Source organism: Lipotes vexillifer, unplaced genomic scaffold, assembly GCF_000442215.2.
Source record: "Lipotes vexillifer unplaced genomic scaffold, Lipotes_vexillifer_v1.1 scaffold382, whole genome shotgun sequence".
Taxonomy (NCBI): domain Eukaryota; kingdom Metazoa; phylum Chordata; class Mammalia; order Artiodactyla; family Lipotidae; genus Lipotes; species Lipotes vexillifer.
The window spans coordinates 10314975-10329759 of NW_006780611.1; the positions used below are offsets into that span (position 1 = coordinate 10314975).

General features: G+C 51.3%; 1 protein-coding gene across 3 annotated transcripts in view; it reads left to right on the forward strand.

Moving 5' to 3' along the window:
• The first annotated feature begins 7556 nt into the window (after positions 1–7556).
• Positions 7557–14785, forward strand: part of TMEM184B (transmembrane protein 184B) — a 48546-nt gene continuing 41317 nt past the window's right edge. For 2 of the 3 annotated variants that reach the window (XM_007454027.1, XM_007454025.1), the window contains exon 1: positions 7557–7703. The gene's annotated coding sequence lies outside the window, so the exon portion shown is untranslated. Of the gene's footprint in view, positions 7704–7944; positions 8115–14785 lie in introns of those variants that run through there. The other variant, XM_007454026.1, reaches the window with a different exon arrangement.

A 14785-nucleotide genomic window follows, 5' to 3' on the forward strand; every position in this document is an offset into this window, starting at 1 on the left:
GCATGTCCCTGACCTGTGGGAGGACCTCCCTTTCCTGATGGCAGTGCTCAGGAGAGTTGGTTGCAACCTGGGATTTTGTAGAGAATCCGAAACAAGTTCCTAGTGATTCCAAGGAAACTGGCAGTAAATCCTTCTCTTTGGCCTGTTTTCTTTTGCTTGTTCTGGCTAGGTGAATTTGAAGTGGGACTCACCTCACCTCTGTTGGAGGTGCATGTGTGCACGTTTGTGTGTGTGTGACTGACAGGCAGAAGGAGGAAGCTCCTTCTCTCTGTGTCTCCAACTCAGGGTCTTTTCACAGCAACCTGTAAATCATCACCAGCCACATCCCTGATTCACACACACACACACGTACACATGACCTAGATGGTGTCCCCAGGAATGGCCTTGTTCTGCTTGCTGATGGCCACTGACGCCCTGAAGATCACCACCCTAAGAGGAAAGGCTTTGTGAAGTCAGAAGCATTTTCTCTCACTGGCTGATTTTCCTAGTTCCCTGTGGGGGCTAGTGTGGGTTCCGGGTTCATTTAACAAACATCCACGGGGGCTCCCTGTGTGCCGGGTTGCTCAGGTGTGACCTTGGCCAAGTAATGATGCCAAAGGTCTGTGCCTCAGTTTCCTCATCTGCCAAATGGCCGTCACTGCTGCTTGTTGAGAAAATGAAGAGCTTAGTATATTGCCTGCCACATAGCAACTGCTCAATGAAAAGTAGTTGTGATGAAGATGATGACCCTGTGCATCAGGTTCTGAGCAAAGATGACTAAGACCTAGTCCTTGTTTGCCCTCTGTTCATGTGAGGGTCCATTCTCATGAATTCCAGAAAATTACTATGCATTTTATTATTTTTTTAAGTTTTTAAATTTTTTGGCCACACTGCACAGCTTGTGGGATCTTAGTTCCCCGACCAGGGATTGAACCCACACCCTCACAGTGAAAGTACAGAGTCCAAACCACTGGACTGCCAGGGAATTCCCTACTATGCATTTTATTTATTATTTTTTAAAAAATTATTTATTTATTTTTATTTTAATTAAAATTTAAAAAAATTTTTGGCTGCGTTGGGTCTTCGTCGCTGCGCGCGGGCTTTCTCTAGTTGCAGCAAGCAGGGGACTCTGTTGTGGTGTGTATGCTTCTCATTGCGGTGGCTTCTCTTGTTGCAGAGCACGGGCTCTAGGCGCGCAGACGTCAGTAGTTGTGGCTCACAGGCTCTAGGGTGCAGGCTCAGTAGCTGTGGCGCACGGGCTTAGTTGCTCCGCGGCATGTGGGATCCTCCTGGACCAGGGATTCGAACCCGTGTCCCCTGCATTGGCAGGTGGAGCCTTAACCACTGCGCCACCAGGGAAGTCCCTATTTATTTATTTATTTGGCTGCACTGGGTCTTAGTTGCGGCTTGCGGGATCTAGTTCCCTGAGCAGGGATCGAACGCAGGCCACCTGCATTGGGAGCGTGGAGTCTTAACCACTGGACCACCAGGGAAGTCCCCCCTACTATGCATTTTAAATCATACACACACACAAATAGACATACACACATATATTTCCATAAATGATACACCTAATACTTACTGTTCTGTATGATATTTTCTTTTTTCCACTTAATGACATACCCGGGGGAACCAGCGTTTTATCAGGGACCTGAGGGAGGGGCAGGAATTAACTAGGGAAAGGAAAGGGTGTGAGAAGAAATGTGTTCCAGGTGATGGGAACAGCAGCAGCAAGACCCTGACACCAGACACAAAGTGGCTGCTGGGGATAGACTCACTGACGGCAGAGTCTGAGGCAAGTTCATCAAAATCATCTCAGTTGGGCCTGTTTATGTTTTCAGCTGCAAACAGGAATTTCAGAAAAGGCCTTCTTACTGTTTATATATATTAAAAGCAGCACTTCCAGGACTTCCTTGGTGGTCCAGTGGTTAAGACTCCGCAATTCCAATGCAGGAGGCACAGGTTCGATCCCTGGTCAGAGAACTAAGGTCCCACATGGCATGCGGCGAGGCCAAAAAAAAACAAAAAACAAAAAACAAAATACCCCCCAGCACTTCCTGAGTGCTTTTAGCATGCCAGGCCCTGTGCTAACAGCCTTACTTGTGTTATTTCATCTTCACATCAGCCCTGAAATGATGGTATGGTTATTAACCCCATTTTACAGATGAAGAAACTGAGGCTCAGAGAAGCTTAGTGATTTGCCCAAAGTCTCACAGACTGTCAGTGGTGGAGTCGCATCTGAACCAGGCAGTCTGGCCACAGTACAGGCTAAAGGCTTCCAAAAAGCCACCCCATCCAGATGGCTCTCGTAGTTCCTTCCATCTCTGCTCTGGTTGAGGTTACACTTCTGCCCTGTCCCTGATCTTCCTTTCTGGGTGACCTGGGAGAGCCACTTAAACTCCCTGAGCTGCTGAACATCTGAGGTTTTTTTCCTCCCCAGCACTCTTTCTTGGTTCTTTTGGTCACGGCATCCCATTTTCCTTAAGGGGCCCACCCTCCGTCTCAGTGCTTTTGGTTCAGTAGGAACTGACTCCTCCCACTGGCTCCAGGGGCGGAGCCATTGACCTAGGCCTGGCCAATTAGAGCACTGCAGTTCCTGGCTACAGTGATTGGCTCAGAGATGGGAAAGAGACCCAAGATGGGCCAATCGGAGGCAAGTATGGAACAGAACTTTCGGAATTCTTAGGAAAGACGTATTCTCTGTGCCTTTGCGGGGTAAAGACCACCTGGGAATGAGGCCGAGACACACACGCGCGCGCGCGCGCGCGCACACGCGCACACACACACACACCCCCAACAGAATGAGGTGTCCTAATGATGGTGTGTGAGGCCTCAAATCCAGCTCTGCCTGGCACTTCCTAATTAAGTGAGCCCTTAAATTCCCTTCCTTTGTTTAACTTAGTTTGAATTGGGTTTTAGTCCGTTGCAACCAAAAGGGTCTGATTCAGGTTAAAAGTTAGCCGGGACTTCGGCAGCCCCATGCTATAGACTGCAGCATGATTGTCAGCTGCGTGCAAAATACCGTGTCGACATTTTCATACATATGGATGGGGAAACGGAGCCTCAGAGAGGCAAAGCCACATGCCTAAGATCATACTGCTAGGAAGTAAATGGAGCTGGCCCTGTGCTCTGCCCTCCACACCACACTGCTTCTCCAGGACACCTGGCCAGGGCTCCCACAGCATCCTTGGGGAAACGTGGGAGACGCAGAGACTGCAGGTAAATGGATTTAGAGTGCTCTGGGCTCTGGGCCACTCATTAGCTAGCACCAGTGAAACTGGAGGGAAGGTGGGCAGGGCACAACCTTTGAAAGAATGACATAGCCTGAGGACATGACATAAACTGATTACAACCAAATGGGTTCACTATGGCAGACAAGTCACTTCCACTAGACCTTGAGCCTCAGTATACGATCACATCAGCAAGCTAAATGACGCACCGTGACAGTTCCAAGACAGGCCATAAAGATCAAAGGTGGATGGTGGCCCAATTCCTGGAAATCCCCGCCCCTTCCTAAAATAGCTGGAATACCCCTCCCAATCATTAGCCTACGAAATTACCCACCCCTATAAAAATTGACAGTCCCGTACCCTGGTGCCTTTCTTACATTCTGAGATGACCCACACCCTGTGGAGTGTGTTTCTCTCTAAATAAATCCACTTCTTACCTATCACTTTGTCTCTCACTGAATTCTTTCTGCCGTGAGACATCAAGAACCTGAGCTTTTGGCCAGGTTCGAGTCCCAGCCACGTGGGTTCAAGTCCGAATCTGAGGTGCACGGTTTCACCAGCACAGCTGAGGCCCTGGCTCTTTCCTCTGCACTCCCCTACAGATGCTAGGAGTGGATTTTTGATGCAGAGATAATCCAACTTGATCCCTATTACCCTTGAGAGGCCCTTAGTCTGGTGGGGGAGACAGATGCATTCAGATGAATTATGATGCACAGAGAGAAGAAAACAGAAGGGAACAACACACCATTTCTTCTTCTTTTTTTAATAAATTTATTTTTGGCTGTGTTGGGGCTTCGTTGCCGCGCACGGGCTTTCTCTAGTTGCGGTAGGCCGGGGCTACTCTTCCTTGCAGTGTGGTGGCTTCTCTTGTTGCGGAGCACGCGCTCTAGGTGTGCGGGCTTCAGTAGTTGTGGCACGCAGGCTCTAGAGCGCAGGCTCAGTAGTCGTGGCGTACAGACTCAGTTGCTCCGCGGCATGTGGGTTCTTCCCGGACCAGAGATTGAACCTGTGTCCCCTGCATTGGCGGGCAGATTCTGTGCCACCAGGGAAGTCCCAGACCATTTCTTTAAATAACTTTTTTCTTATTTTGAAGAGATTGCATGCTTTTTGCAAACATTTTGGTAAATACAGAGAAACAAAAATTAAATAAGGGAGAGAGAGAGAGAGAGAGAGAGAGAGAGAGAGAGAGAGAGAAGGTAACCAATATTCATAATTCTGCCACTTAGGAGAACCCACTGTTAACATTTTGTTCTATTTCCTTCCAATCTTTCTTCTCAGCCTAAAAGAAAAAAAAAATTTTTAAACAGTTCAGATCAGGCTATCATGCAAATTTATTACTACCTTTTCCAGTCAGTATTATTCCTAGTCATTTCCCCTTATTATTTGAGATGTGTAAAGTGGCTGTTTCAGTATCTACACTGTATACCATTGTATGGATCTACCATAATTTACTTAACTATTCTTTGATGAATTTCAGCTTATTTGCGATTTTTTTTGTTGTTGGGGAGAAACTAATTAGACCAGAATGGAGGAGAGGAGAGTGAGGGAGGCGGGAATCAAGAAAGAACCAAAAGATGACATCAGATTTGGCCTTTGAAGGAAGAGTAGTGTAGCTGGTTGCTGGAGGTGGAGAAAGGCTCGCTCCTTCAGTAGCCAGTGAGCAGGGGTAAAGGTGACTAGTGGGTTGGGGAACTGTTATAATTGTCCAGAAATAAGGGGACCTGAACCAGGACAGTGGCCCCGGCATGGAAGGGAGAGGGGCTGATGTGAGTGGCATCTTTGAGCCAGGGTGAATGGGCATTTGCACGGAGTGGGGTGGTGACAGAGGGGTAAATTTTTACTTCTAAATTAGACAGCCTGGAGAGAGGATGAGGAAAGCCAGGGAGCAACAGACTAGGGCTCACAGTGCCACCTGCTGCTGACCTGCCATGTCACTCAGGCCAGGTGACTTTCTGTCTTTGAGCCCCTTTCTGGCAACCCAAGCCTAAAAATACCCACCACCTGCCCCTGCCCCTGCCCCTGTCAGCCTAGGGCCTCTGTAAATTGAGACTCAGAGTGCCCTTAGTGATCAGGGGCTAACAACTTGAGTTAGGGTGTGGTTTGGCCTGACCACTCTGGATGTCAAATCGTGTCTGGCTTCTACGCTGAGCATAAGATATGGTGGTAATTAAGACAAGGACTTTGCCCTGGGGGTGGGGGGGCGTTCCTGTGCAGGGAGGAAGAGCTGGGAAGTCATGAACAAATGATGATGATGCAACTGATGATAAGCCTTGTTTGTGTGCTGGAAAGCCCTGAGCAACTTCCTACCTGGGGGCTGGGAAGGACTTTTCCTAGAGGACTCTTCATGCTACAGAACGTTTTTAAGCATGTTCTCTATACCAACCCTTGTACTAAGTACTGGGATTATATCAGGACACAAAAAGGACAAAAATCTTTGTCCTTGTAGCGCTTACGTCTTACTGGTGGAAGACAAACAGTAAAACAGGCAAACTATGTCATGATAGAAATTAAGTGATGTGGGAAAAACTAGAGCATGGAAAGGGGGGATCGGGACCGCATGTAAGGGGTTTGGCAAGTTTACTAGGGTGGTTAGGGCAGGCCTTACTGAGTGGGGAACACGTGAGCAACCCCTTGAAGAAAGTGAAGGAGGGGGCATTCAGGTGTCTGAGGGAACAGCAATCCCAGCAGAGGGAACAGCCAGTGCCAAGGATCTGAGGCCAAGCGTGCTTCATTTGTTCTAGGAACAGCAAGGGGTCAGTGTGGAGGGAAGCAAGAGGAGGAGATGAGGTCGGATACCGCTGGGTGGATGGAATGTTAGATGAAGCAAAGCTCTGCAGGGATTTGTAAGGACTTTGGCTTTTATTCAGAGTGAAATGCACAGCCAATGGCAGGCTTTGGGCAAAGAAGTGCGTTGTTCTGACTTAGGTTTTAAAAGAATCCCTCTGGCTCCTGCAATGTAGTAGACTGGGACACGGGGCAGGGCTGGAAAAAGGGAAACAGGTTAGGAAAATGTTGCAATAACCCTGATCAGCTTGGGCTGCTATAACAAATTACCATAGATTGGGTGGCTTATCAACAACAGACATTTATTTCTCATAGTTCTGGAGGCTGGAAGTCCGAGATCAGGGTGCCTGCTAGCGTGATAGATTCTGGTGAGGGCCCTCTTCTGGATTATAGACTGCTAACTTCTTACTGTATTCTCACATGGCAGAAAGAAGGCTAGAAAGTTCTCTGGGGTCTCTTTTTTAAGGGCATTAATACCATTCATGAAGGCTCCACCCATATGACCTAATCACCTCCCAAGGCCCCAGCTCCTAATACCATCACATTGGGGGGTAGGATTTCAGCATATGAATTTTGGGGGGATAAAAACATTCAGTCCATAACAAGAATATTGCAATAATCCTGGACAGAAAGTGGATGGGGTGGTGGCAGTGGAGATGGGGTGGAAGAGGTCAGAGTCTAGATATATTTTGCAGGTACATAATTTCCTGCTCCAGTGGGTAAAGGGGTGAGAGGAGGGATTCAAGGATGATTCCAGGAGTTCTAGGCTGGGGGCTGGAAGGATGGAGCTGCTAACCGTTCTTGTGGGGAGGCTGTGAGAGTGCAGGTCTCTGCGTTTGAGAGGAAATGGTTCTGTTGTGGGCATGTTGACTTTGAGATCCTATTGGAACCTCAGGTATGAGATGGTGAGTACACAGTTCACGGGAGGAGACTGGGCTGGGGATAGAAATACATTTGGGGATCTTGAACACACCAAAGCCGGAACTTGATTGGATTTTATGTTTTTTAGTTAAACTGAGTTGGGTGTGAACCTGGCAAACAGAAATGGGCTAGGCGGTTTGAATGATATCTGAAGAATTTTGCTAGTTAGGCCACCTAGAGCTCGGTGGGGCAGGAAGGAAGCGCTGCTAGGTGGAGTGGGAAGAAAAACCTCTTTCTCTGTTTTGCAATTTCATTTCGCGTTATTGCACACAGCACCTCAGTATGCATTCATTCCACAATTCCACATGCATCCTTCACTCGACAAATAGCCGTTAGATATTGTTTTATCTTCCAACAGGCCCAAATGGAGGAAAAGAGGTGAAGCTCCATACAGCCAGCGAGTGCCAGGGACAGAGCTTGGAGCCCAAGACTCTGTCCCTGCACCCCAAGAAGCTCACTGGTGGGCAGGATTGGGGGTGGGATGGAGGTTGGGGAGGCGACTCTTGACTAGTTTACGATCGGCTGGAGGAGAGCCGGGATCGCTCCCACCACCTGGGGTTTGGGACGGCGGCTCCTTTAAGGCCGGGCGGGTGATCTCAGCCTCGCGCTCGCCGCCCCGCCCTCCCCGGCGGCGCGCTCGGTGCGCAGGCGCGCCGCGGCGGCACTCTGCTGGGCCTGGGACGAGCCGGCGGCGGCGAGATACTAGGGCTGCGGTGCCGTCAGCCTGCCTCGCTCTCACAGTCCGGCTGCCGCGCGTCGCCCGCACACGCGCCGCCATGGGCTCCTGAGGTACCCTACCCACCGGCCCTGAGCTGGAGACCCCTAGGGGGGCGGCCGAGGGCTTCCGGGGGCGGCGGGGCTGCCCAGTTCTGGAGAGGCCCGCTCGGGGGGCGCCCCGCGGGTCGCATTGGCCGCGGGTCCCCGGGCGGGGAGCGGACGAAGGTGGCCGGCCTGGCGGGGAGGGAGGGGGCGTCTGCGGCCCCGCCCGTCTCGCCCTGCGCTCTCTCCCCACCTTGCGAGGTCGCGGGCCGCCCGTGGGTGTGCGCTGCCCCCTCCTCGCCAGCGTGGCGGGGCCCGCGCCTGGAGTGTAATCGGACCTGCCCGTGGGGGTGGCCGGGAGAGAGGGGAAGCGGATGGACAGGCCCTTTGCAAGTGGGATGGTGTGCGCCCGGTGGGTGTGCTGGCGCCTGGCACAGCCTAGTGAGTGGGGGAGTCAGCCTTGCCCTGTGCGGGTAGCTGTGATCTGGGCTGGTGGCTAGCCTGGCGAGGCCTCTGGGGATGCGTGCATGAAGGTGTACACGCGTTGCATACAGGTCAGCAGTTTGGAGGGGCACCTTGGGGCTCCAAGGATATGTGCTTGGAAAAGGAACGCAGAGACTGGTTTAGGGTGTGTGCATCCATCCCAGACATTTCTTCTCTGAGCACACTGCTTGGGTCTAGTGCTAGTTGACTCTAGGCCAAGGCAAGGAGGTGGGGTTGAGAGGTGGGTGTATCTGTTCCCAACCCGTTTCCCCTCTGGGGCTGTGCAAGGCCAGACATTACACACCTGCACACACCCACACCCAGGGCACTGTGGGGCAAAGCAGGTGTTTGCACGTCTGATACCTGCGTGTGAGGAGAAGGTCATGTATTATTTATCTGACTGCTGGGTGCTTTTTGTAAGGAAAGCAGCAGCAATCTGTGCCCTGGAGGCCCTTGTGCTGCGGAGGCAGCCAGGCAAATAAGCTCACGCACCTGCAAAGGCAGCGCAGGTCTCAGAGGTGTGACTCCTGCACAGCTTGTGTGTGCAGCGTCGCTTCCTATCTCCCTTCCTTTTCAGCGTGCTTGGTGGGCGCCCTAGGCTCTGCACATCGGGACATCTTGCTGGAGGGTGCCGTGTGTATCAGAGCTGGGACCGTGGGGTGGGAAGGCCCCAGCGGTCAGGTCTGTGTGCTCATTTTATTAGGCTTTGAACAGAAACACATGATGCCCCTGGGATCCAGGACCTCTCAGGTCGGTCGGGGAATCAAACTTAGAATCAAGTAGTCACAGTGATGTGAAAAGTCTAAAACAGTCGAGGGAATGCAGAGTGGGTTCAGTGCTGGGGGAGGGGAAACGTGGCCAGCAGAAAAGGTTCCAACATGGGGTGGAGGGGGCGAGGGGAGCTGAGCTGAAACTGGAAGGCTGACTAGCATTCCTCTGATGCTTTGGTGCTTTCCACGTATATTTCCCCAGGTAATTCTCTCGGAGGCTGTGCGTGTACAGAACTGTTTGTTATCCCTCTTTACAAATGAGGAAACTGAGACCCAGAGGGAGCACATGACTCCTTGTCCATGTATGTGGCAGGCCTGGATGGAGTCATCCATGAACCAGGACCTCTCTTGCTGCCAGGTGTGCTGCCTTGTAACTTACTGAGCATCTACTACATGCCAGGTACTATGCTAGGGGCACAGGGTTCTAAAGATGAATGGGACCTGATGCCTGGCCTCTAAGGGCTTCCAGTCTGCTGGGGAGATGGACATAGACAGTGACCCCAATCCAGACACAAGGCCCCCATAGCCAGTGTGCATGGAGAAGTCACCATCAATTCCCCCCAAGAATTGGCCACAGGCACCCTGGCTCCTTTGTGCAGCCTTTGGGATTCTGGATGTGTTTTGAGTCGCTCCCATGTGGTAGTGGGTTACACCAGGAACCCCTTCTAAAGGCCTCCAAGTGGGTGGGAAGAAGAGCTTCAGGGCAGAATGGGTGCAAGTGATCTCGTCCTAGTTCACTGGTGTTGGCCGAGCTCTGTGGAGCTCGGGCTTCTGTCTGGAGGCTGTTTTCTCCTCCTCTGCCTTCGAGGGTTTGCTCCTGGTTTCTGGTGGGCCGGCCGAGCTCTCTTCCCCAAGAGGGGCTCCATGCTATTTCCAGTCCCTCCTGTGCTCATTTCTCCCTGTGAATTCCCTGGAGTGGGAAGGCAGAGTACGGTCCTTTATTGTTTTGAAACCAAGTAACTGTGAATAAATACCCTTCTCACTCTGCTGGGCCTTGAGACTGGGGATTTGGTCTGTGAGTTGTGGAAGGCCAGCTGCCGGGCCCTGGGAGAACTCTGGGGGAGTCTACCACTGGACCTTCACAGGCAGTGAGCACTTGCTGAAGACCTACTGTGTGCCCAGCACCGTGCTGAGTCGTGGGTTGTGTCTTTTAAGAGGCTGTGGTTGGCTGAGGCTGTCCACCGTGTAACAGATATGCGACAGAGAGTGCTCTGCTTGTGGTGGAAACAGAGGGCCCTAGTGGGGCTGGAGAACAGTAGCAACAACAGCTCGTTCATTAAGCACTTACTGTGTGCCAGGCACAGTTCAAAGTGCTTTCATGAATGACTGAGTTTCATCCTCCCACCACAGTGAGGTGGGAACAGTTACCTTCCCTTTTTGCAGAGGAGGCAGCCTAGGAGGGTAAAGTCGTGCTGGGTGGTGGAGCTGACCTTGGAGCCCATGCTCTTCCCCCACTAACCCTGGGGTGTGCCCGACATCATCGTATAAGCGAAACCTCCCGCACCTTGAAGGACGGCGGGGAGTGCTCTGCCTGTGGAGGGAGAGGGCATTCTAGGCAGAGGAAGCCCCCCTGGGCAGAGGTGCGGAGGCCTGAAACACCTCGCCCAGACATAGCTATGGTGGGCCCAGGGCGTGAAGACCCTTGAAGGCCCCACTAAGGAGTTTGAGCTTGACCCCAGTGTGGTCACCAGGGAGCCCTGAAGTTTTCCAGAAGGAAGCGACAGCCTCAGCTGCGTGTTGTGGGACAGTGTGCCCGCGTCTCCTTCCTTCATTCCTGCAGGTAACTCCAAGGAGACTGGGCCTTTCCCGCCTTTGCTTTCCCTCGGGTCACTGGCATCCTTGTCAGTCCCTGCTGCCTTTCGCTTCTATTCTTCCAGCAGCTTCTGGTCCCCACAGCCCTGTGTGACTCAGGACAGGCCTCTGGAGCTCACTGCTGTAATGGTGGCTCTACCCTGGCCTCCGTGGCTGGCGGTGGGGTGGCCCCCTGAACTGGAGCCGGGTTCTTCCTGGCTCTCCTGGGTCTGGCAGGTCCTTGCTGACCTCTCACACTGTGGCTGTGGACAGGGTAGGCCGCTCCTTTTCCCCCATCTTCCATCCTCCAGGCCCCCATGCTCATCAGTGCTATAAATACAGGCAAAGGGGGGTGGGGACGTAGTGGGAAGTGGGGCGCGGAGAGCCAGGCTTAACTGCCAGATCTCATGCGTGGGTTCACTGAGGGGATGCCTGCCCTCCCTGCCTGGTTTGCTGGGTGTTGAGTGGCCAGCTGAGCGCCCCAGTTTGTCCCTCCCTCCAGGGCTGAAAGACTAGGAGTCTTCGCACAGGATGTCTGCTGAAGCACAGCTTTGGCTCTGGGAGCCCATGGGTGTAGGACGTGAGGGGAGGAATCAAGGAAGACTTCTGAATTGGGTGCCTGGGGAGAGGAGGCTGAGAATTCAGGAAGGGGACAAAAATGGTCACTGGGAGCACAGGAGAAAGAAGCACCCCTTTGGGCACCGGGGAGAGAGGGAGGTAAGCTGAGCCTTCTGGAGAAAGAATTGGGAGCTGCGGCTCTCTTATTAGCTCCGTGGCCTTGGACAATCTGCTTACCAGGTTCTGATTCCCATTCTTTAAGAATAGCGGGAGATGATGCAATTTCCTTCATTTGTAAAAGAGGAGTAATAATAGTGCAGCCGTGATATGGCTGTAACGCTCTGATGTCTGCGTGGAGCTCAGCACAGCATTTGGCTGTACATGGTACGTGCTCAGTAAACACTGGCTTTTATTGTTACCTTACAGGCTGTTTAATTTATTCAAGAAAGAGGTGTTGCACGCCTGTATGCCAGTGCAGGGAGCTGAGTCCAGCTGGGGAGAGCCATTCCAGTTGTCATAGGCGCTCCGAGGGAACACTGAGGCATTCCCGCCTGGGCAGGCACTTCCCTGACCAGGTGACATTTACGCTGCCACCATGTATAAGGAAGCAGGTTCCAGGCAGAGGGAACAGCATGTGCGAAGCAAAGGTCTGAGTTCTTTGTCTGCAAAATTGTTTGGCATTGGGGCTCAGCACGTAGTAGGCCCTCAGTAAATGTTAATTGAATGTGAACTTCTTGGCCTCAAAGAGGACAGGAAGGGGAAGAAGGAAAGTGTGAGGGGCCCTGGAGAGAAGATTTGGAAGGTCCCCAAGTTTCGGATTGTCTCATGTTCCCTGCCCATTTTGTCTACCTCTGCCGAGTGGCATGTGGTGCAGGTACCTTAATGCAGTGCAGCTAAGCTGCCAGTGTTCTCATCAGGGACTCATGCTAGGCCCCTGCTTTGTCAAAGTCCTGGGAGGGGTGGTGCTGGAATTAGGCTGCGTTTGTCCACATTCCTGTTTGCTGCTGTTTTAGTGCATCTGAAACCCTATGCTTGGGCAGAACTTAGAAGGATGACATGGGGCCTCTGTCTGGTTGGTTGTTTTTCCAGTCTTGGGTTAATGGTGGCTCAGTGTCTGGCACGATGCCTTGCACAGAGTAGGTGCTGAAATCGCTTTGACTAACAAACCAACAGTTGGATGGGTTAGTATCATTGCCACACAGGATAAAGCTGGAATTATTCTTGAGAAGTGATAGGTCAGAACAGGATTGTTTATTAGAGCTGAGTTATATCAGGAGCTGACAGGTACATTAAACAGCCTTGGGTGTGTTCAAGGACAGGCTCCGTCCAATGGTCTGGAGGTCTCAGGCCTGGGCTGAGAGGCAGGAAGCCCCACAGTCACCTCCTTTTCCTTCTCCTCTGGGGCGGAAACCAGAGAGGGAAGATCCCACCCAGAAAACTTTTGTTCCTAACCTACATCACTTCCAGTTCTACCATGTTTTTAAAAAGTCACACACAACAAAATGAGTATTTCATGGAAGGTTTGCAGTGTTTCAGCCTGTGACAAACAATGGGGTTCTCTGCTTTTGAAAATAGTACTTGTTGGTTATAGTAAATTTGGAACCCAGAAGAGATTGGAGGATAAGAATAGAAATCACCCCAAATTTCTAATAACCAGGAAATAATCACTGTTGAAGAGTGGGCATATTTTCCTTCTAGGCATCATCCTGCATTAGCTCATTGTTCACATAACACCGAGTTGCAAGCGTTTACCCATGACATGAAAGTTAGCCGTAGATATGAAAGAATCAGAGAAGTTCTAAAACAGAGCCCCTTGGTGCTTTATTTCAAGGTCTATAGGAAAGACGAGGTCTCCACCCTTTTTGCTGGATGGCACCATGATGTGAGGAGCAGGCGGGGCACTGCACAGAGTCAGAGAACCTGGTGATGACCTTGGGCCAGTCACTTGCCCTCCAGTGGGGTCATTCATCCTCCTCTGCCCACCTCCTGGCTGCCACAGGGCTCAGATGAGGTCCCAGGTTAGAAAACCTTGAAATCCACCCCGCCCCCAAGAGGAGGGCCTGGTTTCTGTCTTGGAGGGAGAGCCTGTCCTCACCGTCAAGTGAAGATGGATAGAGAAGGGTGTGTGTGTGTGTGTGTGTGTGTGTGTGTGTGTGTGTGTGTGTGTGTGTGTGTGTGTGTGTGTGTGTGTGTGTCTCTTATTTTCCAACCTGCAGTCTGTTTTGTGATCCCCCTGAAGACTTCAGTATCCTTGTTTGGGAGCCACGATCTGAGGACCCTGTAGCTTCAGGCCATGGGTGGTCCCAGGATGCCTGTCCCCAGCCCTCACCTCAACAAAGCAGGTGGAATGAGACCTCTGGAAGTTACTACATCTGCCGCCCTGAAAGTGATTTTCAGATAAGACAGACAGCCTCCCCACCCTGGGAGAAGTGTGTAGAGTTTGGTGCCTTTATTTTTCTCCTGCTACAACCCCTGTAGGCAGCCTGCACCCAGGGAGGCCCCATCCTGTTGGCAGGTGGCTGAACACCTCCACTCTGCTGGGTGGGGCTGTTTCCCAAAGCCCTCTGGGTTATCTCTTACAGGAAGGCTCCAGGGGAAAAATAACTAACCCCACGGCTGCTGCTGCTGTAGCCACTGGCAGAGGCTCCTGGTCTCCATCTCTAGCAGCCGTGTTTTTTGTTCTGTCTGGAATGAACAGAGAACCTGGGATTCCATCAGCAGTCATTTCAGGTGCCTGCAGGCACAACGATAGGTGTTGGTGAATGGATGTGTGTGAGGAAATTAATATTAATTAATGTTAACATACTATTTAGTACTAATGTTACTCTCTTTTTTTCTTGTTTTTAATCTAGTTTTTAAAAATTTTTATTGGAGTATAGTCGCTTTACAATGTTGTGTTCGTTTCTACTGTACAGCAAAGTGAATCAGCCATACGTATACATACATCCCCTCTTTTTTGGATTTCCTTCCCATTTAGGTCACCACAGAGCATTGAGTAGAGTTTCCTGTGCTATACAGTAGGTTCTCATTACTTATCTATTTTATACATAGTATCAATAGTGTATATATGTCAGTCCTAATCTCCCAATTCATCCCACTCCACCCCACCCCTTCCCCCTTGGTATCCATACATTTGTTCTCTATGTCTGTGTCTCTGTTTCTGCTTTGCTTGTTTGTTTGTTTGTAAAATTTATTTATTTTTGGCTGTGTTGGATCTTTGTTACTGCACATGGGCTTTCTCTAGTTGCGGCGAGTGGGGGCTACTCTTCCTTGCAGTACGCGGGCTTCTCATTGCGGTGGCTTCTCTTGTTGTGGAGCCCGGGCTCTAGGTGCGTGGGCTCAGTAGTTGTGGTGCATGGGCTCTAGAGTACAGGCTCAGTACTTGTGGCCCAGAGGCTTAGTTGCTCTGCGGCATGTGGGATCTTCCCGAACCAGGGGTTGAACCCGTGTTCCCTGCATTGGCAAGCGGATTCTTAACCACTGTGCCACCAGGGAAGTCCTCTGCTTTCT